At 37.6% G+C, this 13,841-nt stretch overlaps 1 protein-coding gene across 3 annotated transcripts in view; it reads right to left on the reverse strand.

Annotated features, from left to right (window-relative positions):
* The window catches only part of tmem108 (transmembrane protein 108), an 83,488-nt gene extending 73,997 nt beyond the window's left edge, over nucleotides 1-9,491 (reverse strand). The window contains exon 1 of one of the 3 annotated variants that reach the window (XM_030122925.1): nucleotides 8,944-9,491. The gene's annotated coding sequence lies outside the window, so the exon portion shown is untranslated. The remainder of the gene's footprint in view (nucleotides 1-8,943) is intronic. The other 2 variants (XM_030122927.1, XM_030122928.1) reach the window with 2 other exon arrangements.
* Nucleotides 9,492-13,841: the final 4,350 nt, after the last annotated feature.

The raw sequence follows: 13,841 nt of genomic DNA on the forward strand, positions 1-13,841 counted from the left end.
TAAGTACTAATACTAATAAGCCCAATAATATGTGATGTTCAGTTGTTCAAAGCAAGCAAAGGGGGCCCTGAAGTGGTCAGAATAAGTGGCACTAAGGTATGTTTTGTTCTTTTGGTGTTCCCGTAGTCAGTTCGGACATAAGAAGGAACTAACAGACACATTTCTTTCACTCTGTTTGTATGGCCCGAAAAACGTTTGCCTGTGAGTATTTTGTGTTCAGCTGTTGTATGAATGAATAGTATAAAACATCTCTGATGGGAACCTTTGTTGCTGGATAAAAAGATGTTGTAAATATTAAATTAATCTGTAAATGCTAATTGTTAGTGTGTCTATGGATTTTCCCATTCAACTTAGCATCGAGCTAGCGATCTTTTTCCCATTCATTTAAATGTATAATGCCATGTAAATGTACAAAGGCAATGAACAGAACTCAGACATATTTTGCATGTATGTTGCAGTTTTACAACGAGTCTCAAGTAAAAGATTTGGAGAGAAGTTTTCAGCATCCGGCTTTTCTTGGGAAACCTGTTGTCTATCTGCCGAGCTAATCGCTACACGCACACAAGCAGGGGCAGAAAAATATGAGTTACAATAAAACAGCATTAACGTGAGATTAAAAAAAAAATTGTCAGCGTTATTTAATGAATGCGTTAACGCAGTAATGAAATGTTAACTTGCCCAGCCCTATTAGAAATGCAATTAAAATTAGCCAAACTCATTAAACAACACAGCCTCCCACATGAGAACGTCTGCAAATCTTATGATGTTTAACTGGCTATCATCTTGTCATCTTGGGTTAAACTATCATTGCTAAAATCCACTACAGGTCGACCTCTGTTAAATCTTGGTAAATGTACACAAAAGCGAACTGAAAATGATGACTACATAGTTCCGCTGTCCACAAGTATGGAAAATTAAAGCGTCTAAAGCCTTATTTTCTGTTCAAACAGACTTTTGTACAGATTTGCACTCACTGGGGATCTTCTGAGCATTGCTGTATAAGCTCTATCAAATACTCTGAAAAATCTCTAAAGCAACACCCATAAATCGCCTTACATAACATAACGATCACGGACTTGTTGGGCCCTTTCACCCCTTTGGTCCCTCTTGGCACAGAGGGTGACCATCAGTGGGTGGAGGTGCAGATTGGAGTGGCATGGCTGCAGCTGGGGAATGTGAGGAATTTCCCATGTAAACACTTTGTCCTCATGCTCGGACGGTCACCACACTCTTATCTCCCCCCTTTAATCATCATAATGGTGAGTTATTCATTACCAACGCCCCTTTTTCTTCCTCTTCTACTCGGTTTACTTGTCAGTGGGCTGGTGGTAGGTGGGGTTACTGCTGCTGCCAAGTCTTTTTTTTTTTTTTACCTGAGCAATCAACCCAGCCAGCATGCCCATATGAAGGGTTGCAATTGGGCTACATATAAGGGTCCCATGTGGGTTTGTCCGCAGTTTCCATGGTGGCCCCACATGTGATTGCCCATATCAGCATCAGAATCAAAATTAGAATCAGAATCAAAATCAGAATCTCTTCATTGTCATTGTACCAAGTACAATGAAACTGAGGTAAAGCTCTCCAGTTCAGTGCAAGAATTTACAGACAGACAACAAATATCAGTAAAACAACAACAAATATCAGTAAAACAACAAATATCAGTAAAAGGCACAGCTATTTACATTAAAAAATAAAAACTATTGCAAACTAAGATATTTGTAAATCATAGAATTTAAGTAGTGCAAATGACATGAAAGATAAACATCGTGGGATAAAATAGTGTGAAGAATAAATAATATGAGATATTCAGATCTCTGATTCTGATTCTGATATGGGCAAACACATGTGGGGTCACCATGGAAACTGTGGACAAACCCAAATGGGACCCTTATATGCAGCCCACATGTAACCCTTCAGGGGCCTGCATGGACATGCTGGCTGGGAAATAGTATAGCAGTCTCTGTGGTACCCCCAGTGGGAAAACATGGTTTATTGTGATACTACCATATACAGTACAATGCTTTTGAAAATGTTAAGATGTGTTTTTCCTTTTTTTCAAAGCTGAGCAGTTCTGCATGACTAGCCTGGACGCCCTCTGGTCTTATGGGAACACTCTTTAGTTGATAGGATCATAAGTGGCTAAGGGAGGAAAAATTTATTTTTCTTCTTGGTTGAATAGAGCGGCTTTCACTTGCTTTTCAGCGTGGAACCTCCCCCTGTGGTTCCTGTGCATGAGTCCCGCTCAGCTTAAATGAAATTCATTTCGAAAGCAGCTGAGGACCTTCGTTAATAACTTGTGGCATTCTAAAAAACACAGGAAAAAGTAACAGCACAGGCTCGCTTTTTCCTTCCGTTGCTTAGGTGAAATCCTGTTTTGGCTGCTCACTGTTTTGTCAGGTTGGATGAAGGTGCAAAGTCCATCCTGAGCACTTACTGCGTAGCATGGGGGGGCCTGTGGGGGCTGCATTCCACCTGATGGTGTACCAGTCTCTACCAGTCATGAGGGACATTTACTTAGAAGTAAACCCCATTCACATCCATTCTCTAAAACTTTCCCATCAACTCGGACTGGAGCAGTACCAGTCAGAAATCACAATTTCCCTTTTCCTGGAACTTCCCCGATAATTCTGTGTAAAAGGAGGTCTGGCGCTCTGAGAAAGCTGACATTTTCCGGGTGTTTTTCAGCATTCATGTCGACTTTTCCTGACACTGGCGATAAGAGAGCAGCTGTGGAGATTGTTCTGTCGCTGCCCTCTGAAAGTTCTTCCAAATGTTGACAGGAGATATCACACCAAATAGGAAGGTGTTTAAATGACTGACACACACTCTGACCTCAATACCGCAGAAAATCAAAACACTGACAGGACTTGGTGACGATAACCTACATCAACCCCCCCACACACACACACACAAAATCGTTCTGGAACTGGTGCTGCAATATGTAATTCAGTTATTTTTAACATTTTGTGGGCACTTTCTGATCTTCGTTTATCCAGATCAAACATATCAGTGACATCACCTTTTGGTTTGTGGTGTAGCGTCTGCTGTTTTGACAATTAACAATTTTGGAATAGTAAATGGACTGCTCTTATATAGCACTTTTCCACACCTTCATGGCCCAGAGTGCTTTACACTTTCATGCCCAGTGCATTCACCCATTCATGCACACATCATTTAGGGTTCAGTATCTTGGCCAAGGACACTTCGACATGTGGACATTCGGAGCCAGGATTTGAACCGCTGACCCTTTGGTCATTGAATGACCCGGTCTACCAACTGAGCCACAGCCGCCCCAGAAGTGACCCATTAAAGGCCAGCTGCTTCATAAACATTACCACAGATGTTGGCATTTGACAGCAGTTATGTCATCTTTGCGTATACTATGAACACACAACTTAGTAGTACCGGCAATAAGTAGCAGACTAGCGGATAGACTAGGGCTGTGCAATTAATCGAAATTCAATTACGATTTCGATTATTAGACGCAACGATTACAAAAATTATGTAATCGAGAAAAAAACGATTATTAATTTTGAGTCATTTTAATTCACGTGCACGCAAGCTACCATGAGCTGCTCTGCCCCGCCCCCCTCTAAGCTACAGCTGCCTGCTAGCCAGCAGGTCCACCCCAAGAGGCAAGTTGTACCTAGCGGTCTGGAAAAATAGCAGGAGAATCACAGCAGAAGTGCTTGGTAAACAAAAAAGGCAAGTCAAATTCAATTGTATGGAATCACTTTGGGTTTGATGAAGAAGACGAAGAGCAAAAACACATCCCGTGCAAAAAGTGTTTCGTAGTTGTGTCCGCACCGACTGCTAACACAACAAACCTTTTTAACCATCTAAAGTTTAACCACCTTTATCATAATCTTATGAAAAACTAAAACACATAAAAACAACTTCGTCCGCAATGCAATCTTCAGTTTCTCTTTACGCTGCAACTCCCGTATTAACCTAACCCTAACCCGTATAACCCTAACGTGCGTATTCTAGATGGCTGATGTAAACAGAAGGCCTGAACTGAAACCTCACAGCACACCACTGAATTTATCATGTTTCATACTACATTGAACATACTTGAATTTATAATTTGCAGTTTACGTGAGCTTTTTTTTTTTTTTTTTTAAATTGCTACAGTTCTATGGCAAGTCTACAGCAGTTTAATTACAGTGCACTATTTATTTACAAAAGGAAACATACTTGAATTTACAGTACACTTATTTGCATTCAAAGATTTTTTTGTTTCGTACAAAAGTGAACATACTTTGTTTTAGCGGTTATAAGCTTTATTTATGTTTAAAGAGTATATTTTACATTGTTTTGCAAGAAAAAAATAAACAACTTTAAGGTTAACAAATAATCGTTTTTAATAATCATGATTTCAATTATTGCTAAAATAATCGTGATTTTTTTTTTTTTTTTCTATAATCGAGCAGCCCTAGGATAGACCATATAATCCAATGCAAAATTCACAAACATTAGCTAATGATACCAAGTTACAGTAACAGGCTGAGATTTGTAATTCAGGCCCTCTGATTAGTGTAACTTCTTAAACCACAACTTGTAGTTCTGTTTATCTGATAAAAAGAAAAGTCCAAAAGTCAGAAGCCGAGCTAACTGTCAATCAAAGTCCCACATGTAATGGCGGACACATCACTCAAAGTAGCCATGAATTCTGCAAGACTAAGCTTTAAATTAAATTAAACATGTGACTTACATGAAAATTCAGTCAACGTACAAGAAATTAACAACAGAGACAGATAATACCATTTGCACTGGGCTGTAAACAGGCTTATTGTTTCAGTAATGTTGTATATTTTAATACTGGGGTCTGTGAGAACTGATCAGAGACAGCTTTAAGTGGACATTTAAGGTATTGTAGCTTTTAGCCCTGGAGGTCACTGCTTGGTGCATTATTTTTGCCAGATCCATATGCTTATTGGTTAATACAATGGCAAGGCTGATACACTAGTATTTGCATATGTTTTTGGCAAATATGAAACCTATTTAATGCAACGTACAATGCAAATAAATCTGCTTATTTTTCCTCAATTCAAGTTACACATATTTTGTTATGTTAGTCATTTGTTATAAGCAAAGTTTACTGTTCAGTGCATTAATATCAGGTTCTTTCCGATTTAATGAGCAATAATTAGCAACTTTTAACACTTGGTATTGCAGCTGTGGAATCGTTTGTCAGTAATTTTCATGTCTATACACGCTACCAATGCACACTCCAAAGAAGTTAGTCCAAAGAAGTAAGGATACATTTTGGGATATTATGAGTCACTTACACTGTTGCTCATAAAGTTGGCATCAAATGGTTGTACCCCTTCTCATGAAATAACTGTGATAATATTATTCTTGATTGATAAATTGTAACTGGGACTCAGTATAAAATTATTGTCCCTGGTTAAAGGTGAGTACTGATGTGTATAAACGGGAATAAAAAGACGAATGTGTTTGAAAACAACATTTTTCCAACTTTATGGGCAACAGTGCATATAGAGTAAATTAATTCATACTGAACTCGGTACATAATGAGACACACTTCAGAAAATAACATACACCCTCTGTTATGTCATTGTCACAAAAGTCACGACAATATTTGATGAACTGACTAAGAAATGTTTGTCTCCTAAATATCAGTGTCAGGATTGGCTCCAGAAATCCGGTGTAATTTGGGCTCAGCTAATCTTAAACTGGATACAATGTGTGACACAAGCTTCTTTAATTTAAAATCCTTAAATTGAAGCAGAATTTGCATCTCTGCGTGCGATCTCAGGATTTATTCGACTAGCCCATGACCATTGTGCACAAAGCATAAATGTCCTCATTAGTGTTAAGTGCTTTGCTCATATGTTCCCTAATACCCATTCATGGTATCACAGCATGTAAGCTTTGCCCCGAGGAAGCTGTCAGCTACAGATGTCAGTACCCCCGCTGACCCCGCTTCCACCCCCCCACCCCACCCTCCACTGCACACATGGCACTGGAGGATTGTCCCCCCAGAAACAAAGGAGTGGGGGGTTTCTGTGGAGAACAGGCAACCAAACATTCCTGACACAATGGAGAGAGTGAGCAGCAGGTTGAATTAGTCCACACTTTACTCTGTTTCATACGACCCCACTGTTCCTCACAACAAAGCTGGAGCCCCACTCTCCAATGGGGTACGCGGTGGTGCTGACCTGTCTGTGGTGGTCTTTACATTTTAAGAGAGTTCCTCCTATTATCTGCTTTGTTCCTGCCATGTTGCCTGTGAAATAAACCACTTGAAGGGCATAAAGGGCAGAGCTGCAAGATTTATGTCTTTCAAGGCAGACCTCAGTCCGCAAAAACAAAACAAAACAAAAAAATAAAACTGTTTTTTTTTTTAAAAGCAAAATAGTGTCAATAAAACAAAATTAACCCTTTCATGCACAGTGGTCACTACAGTGGACAGCTGTTCAAAGGTGTTCATTTGTATATTCATGGATTTTGTTGTTTTAGTTCCATATCAGCCAACACAGTGGACACTTATGCATCATACCATAAACTGCAATTCATACCATTACTGTAACTTTGCTGTTCTAGATAAAACTGATCTGCAGTAATATGTTTGAGTGTAAAAAATTGTGAATTGTTAGACAAAAAGTTTTTTTTTTTTGCATATTATATCCATGCAGGTATGTTAAAATGTGAGAAAACATCAGATTATCAGCATTTATTTCATAGTTTTCTCACAGTATATCAGTAAATACATGTTTCTTTGCTTCTAACATTAAACGCATGGTGTCCAGCTGAGTGGACATTTTGGTAACTCCATGAAAAATAGGATCATAAAAAATCAATCGCAGAGTTTTTGTTTTTTTTTCTTTCATGCCTAAATGTCTAGAACACAGGTGTCAAACATGCAGCCCGGGGGCCAAATCCGGCCCACCAAAGGGTCCAATCTGGCCCGTAAGATGAATTTGTGAAATGCAAAAATTTAAATTACACAGAAGATATTAACAATCAATGGTGTTAAAATCATTTTAATTCAGGTTCCATACAGACCAATTAGATCTCAATTGGGTCAGACCAGAAAAATACTATTATAATAATCTATAAATAATGACAACTGCAGATTTTATCTTTGTTTTAGTGTAAAAAAAAAAAAAAAAGTAAAATTACATTAAAATGTTTGCATTCACAAACTATCCTTTTACAAAAAATGTGAATAACAAACGTGAACAAATATGAACAACGTGAAATGTATCGAGAAAAGTAAATGCAATTTTATCAATATTATACCAGTTACTAAATGTATACTAGTATTTGTAATTGTAATGTAAGTTGTAATGGACATTTGTAAATGATAAACTGAGGCAGAATATTGTTAAAACTGCACTTGTTTCTGTTCAGACATTTCAATTTGTTCACATTTCAGATTTTTAAGGAAACGTTGTAGATGTAAACTTTATTATAATGTAATTTTTTTTTTTTTTTTTTTTTTTAATGGGCTCAGCTGGCTACCGTTAAGGCAGCAGCCGACACCAACTGTACTCCCAGTCATCATTGCCCATTTTTCTGACACCTTTGCTTCTGTATCCTCTTTTATTTGGACATTTTACCAGGGAGTATCTCACACTACTATTTTTTTTTTTCTACTCGTCTTGTCCAGTGTCCTAACAGCAGAATGGCAGTCTGGCTCCTTCTGGTGCTGAACAAATTTGCTTTGCCAAGGGTAACTTCATAAAGTCTATGAAGCGCCCTTTGATATTCTACTGTATTTATTATGAGTTTTGTTGAACCACATCATAATGTAATTTTACTTTTTTCACTGTTATTATTTTACTGATCCGGCCCACTTGAGATCATATTGGGGTGAATGTGGCCCCTGAACTAAAATGAGTTTGACACCCCTGGTCTAGAATAAAATCTTGATTAAGGTTCTCGTAACACTGGTCAACAACAAATTTATTCTTTAAGTTTTTTGAGCTGATTTAGGATAATTTTGGTGTGCTGAATCCAAAAATCACATTAATTTTGCTCAATCAGGTCAACTTTCTGAACTATGCTACATATTGGCTTTTTAACATTTTTGCTCACATTTATGGGCATTTTCACGTCATATGATAAAATTTTCATATTTCTTGCAATAAACGAGTTCTGAAGATTTTACTTTTGCCAATTTATGATTTATGTTTTTTTTAATATTACAGGTGAATGAAATGGCTTCAACTAGAAGATATTGCAAAAATAAGCCTGACGTATTCTGCTACATCTGCGGTGAATACACCATTGTACCTAACAGGAATCCTGTTAGAAAATGATTTTTTTTCTCTTAAAACCTATTTTGGGTGAGAACTATATAAAAAAATCAACTGATAAAGTCACAAAAATGTAATCAATTTTGTGAGAAGATCCAATTTTTCAAAATCAAATTAGCAAAAAAAAACCTGACCTGATTGAGAAAAACAGATTCAATTTTTGGATTTAGCGGTGCAAAATGGTCCTAATTCAGCTGAAAAAACCTGGACAACTTCCAAAAACCTTTTTTTTTTTTTGTAACCCAGTGTAATTCATGCATGAAAGGGTTAAACCCAGACAGTGCAACTGATCTATAAGTGTCACTCCATTCTGTCAAGGCTGTAAAGGAAGGGCAGTTGAGACATTCTCCATCCTCTTTCCAATAACATGCAATGGATGGATACAGAATCGTTGACACAAGCAGCAGCAGCATCTAAACTTCTGCTGCTATCATAATCTAGACCCTGCACCAAAACCAATGAATAAGACTCAGAAAATGCAGTGACAGGTTCTAGTTGGATGCAGCAGAAACACCGATTTGATGCATGAACCTTTTGCATCTGTCACAGTCTGAGCTGATCACACATGATGATCAACATAATCGATCAGCAGGTTATTGTCAGAGCTTCCACAGCTGTGCAGGCTCAAGAGGAAAAGCCAAACTCAAACACTCACCTATTGCACAAGGTGCGCCGTGTGGTCGGGTACTTGGCGTATCCGAGACAAATGTAAGCCAAACGCCGCCGTGTCACACTTCACACCGTCCACTCGCACATGTTGGAAGTCCACACGGAGAAATGTCACAGTCATAAAGCTTCTGCACGGATAGGAACCAGCGGACTGCAGGAGAAGAGCGCGTCGCCGTGGGGGTACCCGGACACAGTGGATGAAGCTGCGCACGGCACGGCACGGCACGGCGCCACCCTTTGCCGGACCCGTGGGACTGTGTGTGTGCGCCCACCTTTTCCACTCAGACTCGACGCCGTAAATAGCGGCTCATGAAGGCGAAACTCTCCGCCTCGAGGCAGCGTGATCCGCCGCACGGTGATGAAAGTGGGCTGATCCGCGGTGCTTGGTTCAGTGCGTGGTGCGTAATTAAAGACGCGCGCAGGACGCCGGTGCCACCCACTAAAAAGGAGGTGAGTCTACGGACAGGGAATGTTAATGAGGACCGCTGCAGAGTTTCCTCCCACGGTAGGACACTCGGGCTGTCCCTGTGATCAAATTCACCGTCCCGAGTGGAAAATGTTAAAGTTACCCTACCTGAGTGGAGTGGAGTGGACTGATGACACGAGGCGTTACTTGAAACTCAAGGCTTGGCCACCTGCCCACGGAGCGACACCTGGAGACACCTGTTGATTAAAAAACCACTTCAGTACCACACTGTAAAAAATGACTGCAGAATTAACACCAAACAGTGGTAAAATTGCAACATAAAAAACTGTAAGTGACAATACAATGCAAAGTAGTTTATCTGGAAAAAAAAAATAATAATAATAATAAAAATTGTGTTAACGATTGAATCAAATATAGCTGTAGTTTTTACAAGAAGAGTATGTGAACAAAACCAGATGTGGATGTAGAAATGATGTATTTCTATTGTTTTATTCTTGAAATAATGGTATATTTGCTTTTTTTGCTTTTTTTTTTTATGAAAAAAAAGTTATAAACAAAAGTAAACATTTACCAATGTAACATTTGAAATTTGTAAATGAATGTGTTGGTAGAGTTGGTAGAGCGGCTCGTCCAATAACCAAAGGGTTGGTGGTTTGAATCCTGGCTCTGACTGTCCATATGTCCAAGTGTCCATGGAGGACACTGGACCCTAAATTACTCCCAGTTGGACCTGGTGGTTTTGGAAAGAACTTTGGACACCATGAAGGTGGAGAAAATGTGCTAAATAAGTGCAGTCCATTTAAATCCAGTGTTAAATCTACATGTTTCAACTGTTAAATCTACATTAAACTGTTAAATCTACATGTTTAAACGGTTAAATCTACATGTTTAAAATGTTAAATCTACATGTTTACACTGTTAAATCTACATCTTTAAAATGTTAAACCTACGTTTAAAATATTAAATCTACATGTTTAAAATGTTAAATCTACATGTTTAAAATGTTAAACCTACGTTTAAAATATTAAATCTACATGTTTAAACTGTTAAATCTACATGTTTAAAATGTTAAATCTACATGTTACTCCATAAATATGTTTACAGTTGGATGTGTTTTTTACAGTATCCTTCTGGAAACCACAGCTGCCATATTTTTTAAATTTTATTTTTTTTTTTTTTCTGTAAAAACAACAGGATTTTTTTTTTTTTTTTTTTTTACAGTGCAGGACACTCACACCAGCAGGATTCACCAGGGACGAAGGGTTCAACTCTAGACTGATTTATAACATTCACAACACATTTTTAATGCAGTAAAACCATTTTTAAATAGTTAGATCTGTTCTGATCTTATTGAGTTGAGTTTGTTTGTCATTGTTAACCCTTTCATGCATGAATTATGAGAACCTTAAGATTTTTTTTTTTCCTGAATGTTTTTATTCCTGTTTATGCATGAAAAAACAATGTGATTGATTTTTTTTTTTTTTTAATGAACCTTACAAAAATGTCCACTCAGCTGGACACCATGCGTTTAATTTTTGAAGCAAAGAAACATGTATTTACTGTCATACTGTGTGAAAACTATGAAATCTTTTTTTTTTTTTTAATGCTGCTAATCTGATGTTTTCTCACATTTTAACATACTATAATAGTAGTTATTACCCAAATAATATGCAAAAAACAACAAAACACAACAACTTAAAAAAAACTGTTAATTACAGTCTAATAACAATTAGCAATTGATTTACACTCAAATATGTTGCTACAGATCAGGTTTCTCAAGAACTGCAAAGTTACAGGAACGGTATGAATTGCTGTGTATTATGGGATGGTGCATAACCATCCACTGTGTTGCTTGATATGGAACTAAAACTACAAAATCCATGAATATACAAGAGAACAGCTGGAGAATAACTGTCCACTGGAGTGACCACTATGCATGAAAGGGTTAAAAAAAAAAGTTCCAATGAGATGAAGGGTTGCTCTCCTTCAGTGTAGGCACAATGTATAAAAATATGATGCTAAAGACTGCTTCATATGAATGTGTGCTTCATAAGGTTAACAATAGGGATGGAACCACAGCACCAGTTTGGGAGCCATTCTGGTCTTACATAACTATGACTGCCAGTCTGCAGGATGACAGCTGAACTACTTCCCGTATTTATTTATTTAATTTTATTTTTTCTTCTTGAGAACTTCCATGCTTTGTAACTTTTTTTTGATACTTTTCATGTATGTCTAGAAGCCCTTATTGTTAACATTAAGCAACATTGTATGATTGTCATGTACCAAGTGAAAACTCTAATAAAAACTTGAATTATATATAAAAAACCCACAATACCTAAAAGACCACAGCAGCATCTTCTCTTTCTATTCATTTTACTCTTTGACTTACAGTGTAAGTCATTTTATAAATAGATCTGAAAAAACACATTTTACTCCCACATTAATATGTAAAGGTATGAATAATTAAAGATGAATATTATTATATATCTTTAGTAATAAATACATACAGGCCTTTAAAAACACTTAAAGGTGGAAACAGCCTTAATCTTTGAAGACCTAGAGGTATTTTCTTTGAGCCTTTAAGTGAATATTTCCCTAATTTTAGCATTCCCTAAGTGATTTATCATAATTCTTCATAATTATTACACTATCCTCTGTAATTTTTAGTGATAATCAAGTATTTTCCTACATTTAACTCACTGACCATGTAGATGTTTGTAAAAATTACAATTTTATTATATCAAAACAAATACAAGAGACTTTTTCAGGTAAATTTATCATCAAACAAGTGTTCAGAGAACACAACCCTCCACCAAGCACCCCGAACAGTGTGTATGTGTGGATCAACAATTTCTTTTTAAATTAAACAGTTTCAAGGTTGTTCCATACAGCAGAAAAAGTTGAAGCTTGGTACCAGTCGTGTGTATATCAAATTATATTAAATTCCAATCAATATTTGTTGAGTTATGATGAAAAATGTGTGGTAAATGGAATTTTCAATGTTAAATTGAAATGTCCACAGAGTCCATATTCCACTGTGGATGTGGACAATTTTGTGCCAGATACAAGATATTGTTATAAGCTACGGGTGGACCAAATTGGAGGCTAATCGGAGTTGTTTTGAATTTTTTCTGAATTTTTGAAAATTGCTCAATGATGACAGAGAGGAAAATTGTAGATTTTGTGACCTTGCTGTGACCTTGAACTGTGGCCTACTTGGCCCAAAATCTAATGGGTTCATCCCCGGGCCTAAGCCTATCTGTGGGTAAAATTTAGTAGAGATGGTTGGAATAGTTTTCCTGTAAAGTTGCTAAAAAACAAACAAACAAACACACAAAGCAAAGTGATCACAATCCCTCCTGGCAGAGGTAATGAATGTAACAGTAAGCGTCTAAAACCACTGTCACTTATCAAACTCCATGGGTTTTACTGGTGAATCAATGTTGCAGAAGATGGTGTTTCAGCGTTCACTACAGAGCCTCTGAATGTCCAACTGGATCATATCTGATGACCATGAAAAGATGAAAAACTGTATTTTACATTATTAGTGGTTGAAAAGTTATTAATTATTTTATATCAGTCGGTGCTTTTGGTCACAGGTGGATGTTTAGTTCTTTGAGGGTTAAAGACAAAGGTTGAAACCACCATGACACAGTGAGTGTTGCTCAGCTTCTCTTCGTTCTACTGAGCCTGACTCTAGTTTCCCTCCCTCTCCGGGTCAGAACAGCCTTTTCTCCTCTAATCCCACACCTCAACCCTGAATCTGCAGGAGAGTCAAGCTGCTCCAACTAACTAAACCACTTATCCGTCCATATGGGAGAGAACAGCTCCAACCTGAGCTGGCACCCAGCACCGAAACATCACTGTCTGCACCAAAGCCCTCAGTCAACACAGAGTAAACAGAATGTGGTGTTTACAGTATGGGGTAATCGACAGCGGATTGAACAGGCTCATAATCACTGGGCAGGAAAGAGCACACCCAGTTAAATCAGGTTTAAGTGGATTTGATCCTTTCCGGACTTTGATTTACTGCAACTTATTCCACAGAAGACACCAGAGAATCCTAAACATCATTGTGTCACTTCAAAGAAAGATTGAGTTTTGTCACAATATAAAATCTAATGTAGTCATGACTTATAGGCAGTAAAAATCAGAGCACAAAAGCAGGAGTGTCAAACCTGCGGTCCGTGGACGAAAACCAGCCTGCCAAAGGTTCCAATCCTGCTCGTGGGATGAATTTGCAAAGTGCAAAAATTAAAGATATTAACAGTCAATGGTGTCGAGCTTGTTTTAGATCAGATTCCACAGATAGACCAATTGTGATCTCAAGTAAAATAATAGTGTAATAACCTAGAAATAATGGGTCCAAATTTTGTTCTTGGTTAAATGTGAAAAAAAAAACAACATAATAATTATGCCTGTAAATAATGACAACTCTACTTTTTTTCTTTGTT

The sequence above is a fragment of the Sphaeramia orbicularis genome, chromosome 20 (assembly GCF_902148855.1).
Source record: "Sphaeramia orbicularis chromosome 20, fSphaOr1.1, whole genome shotgun sequence".
Lineage (NCBI taxonomy): Eukaryota > Metazoa > Chordata > Actinopteri > Kurtiformes > Apogonidae > Sphaeramia > Sphaeramia orbicularis.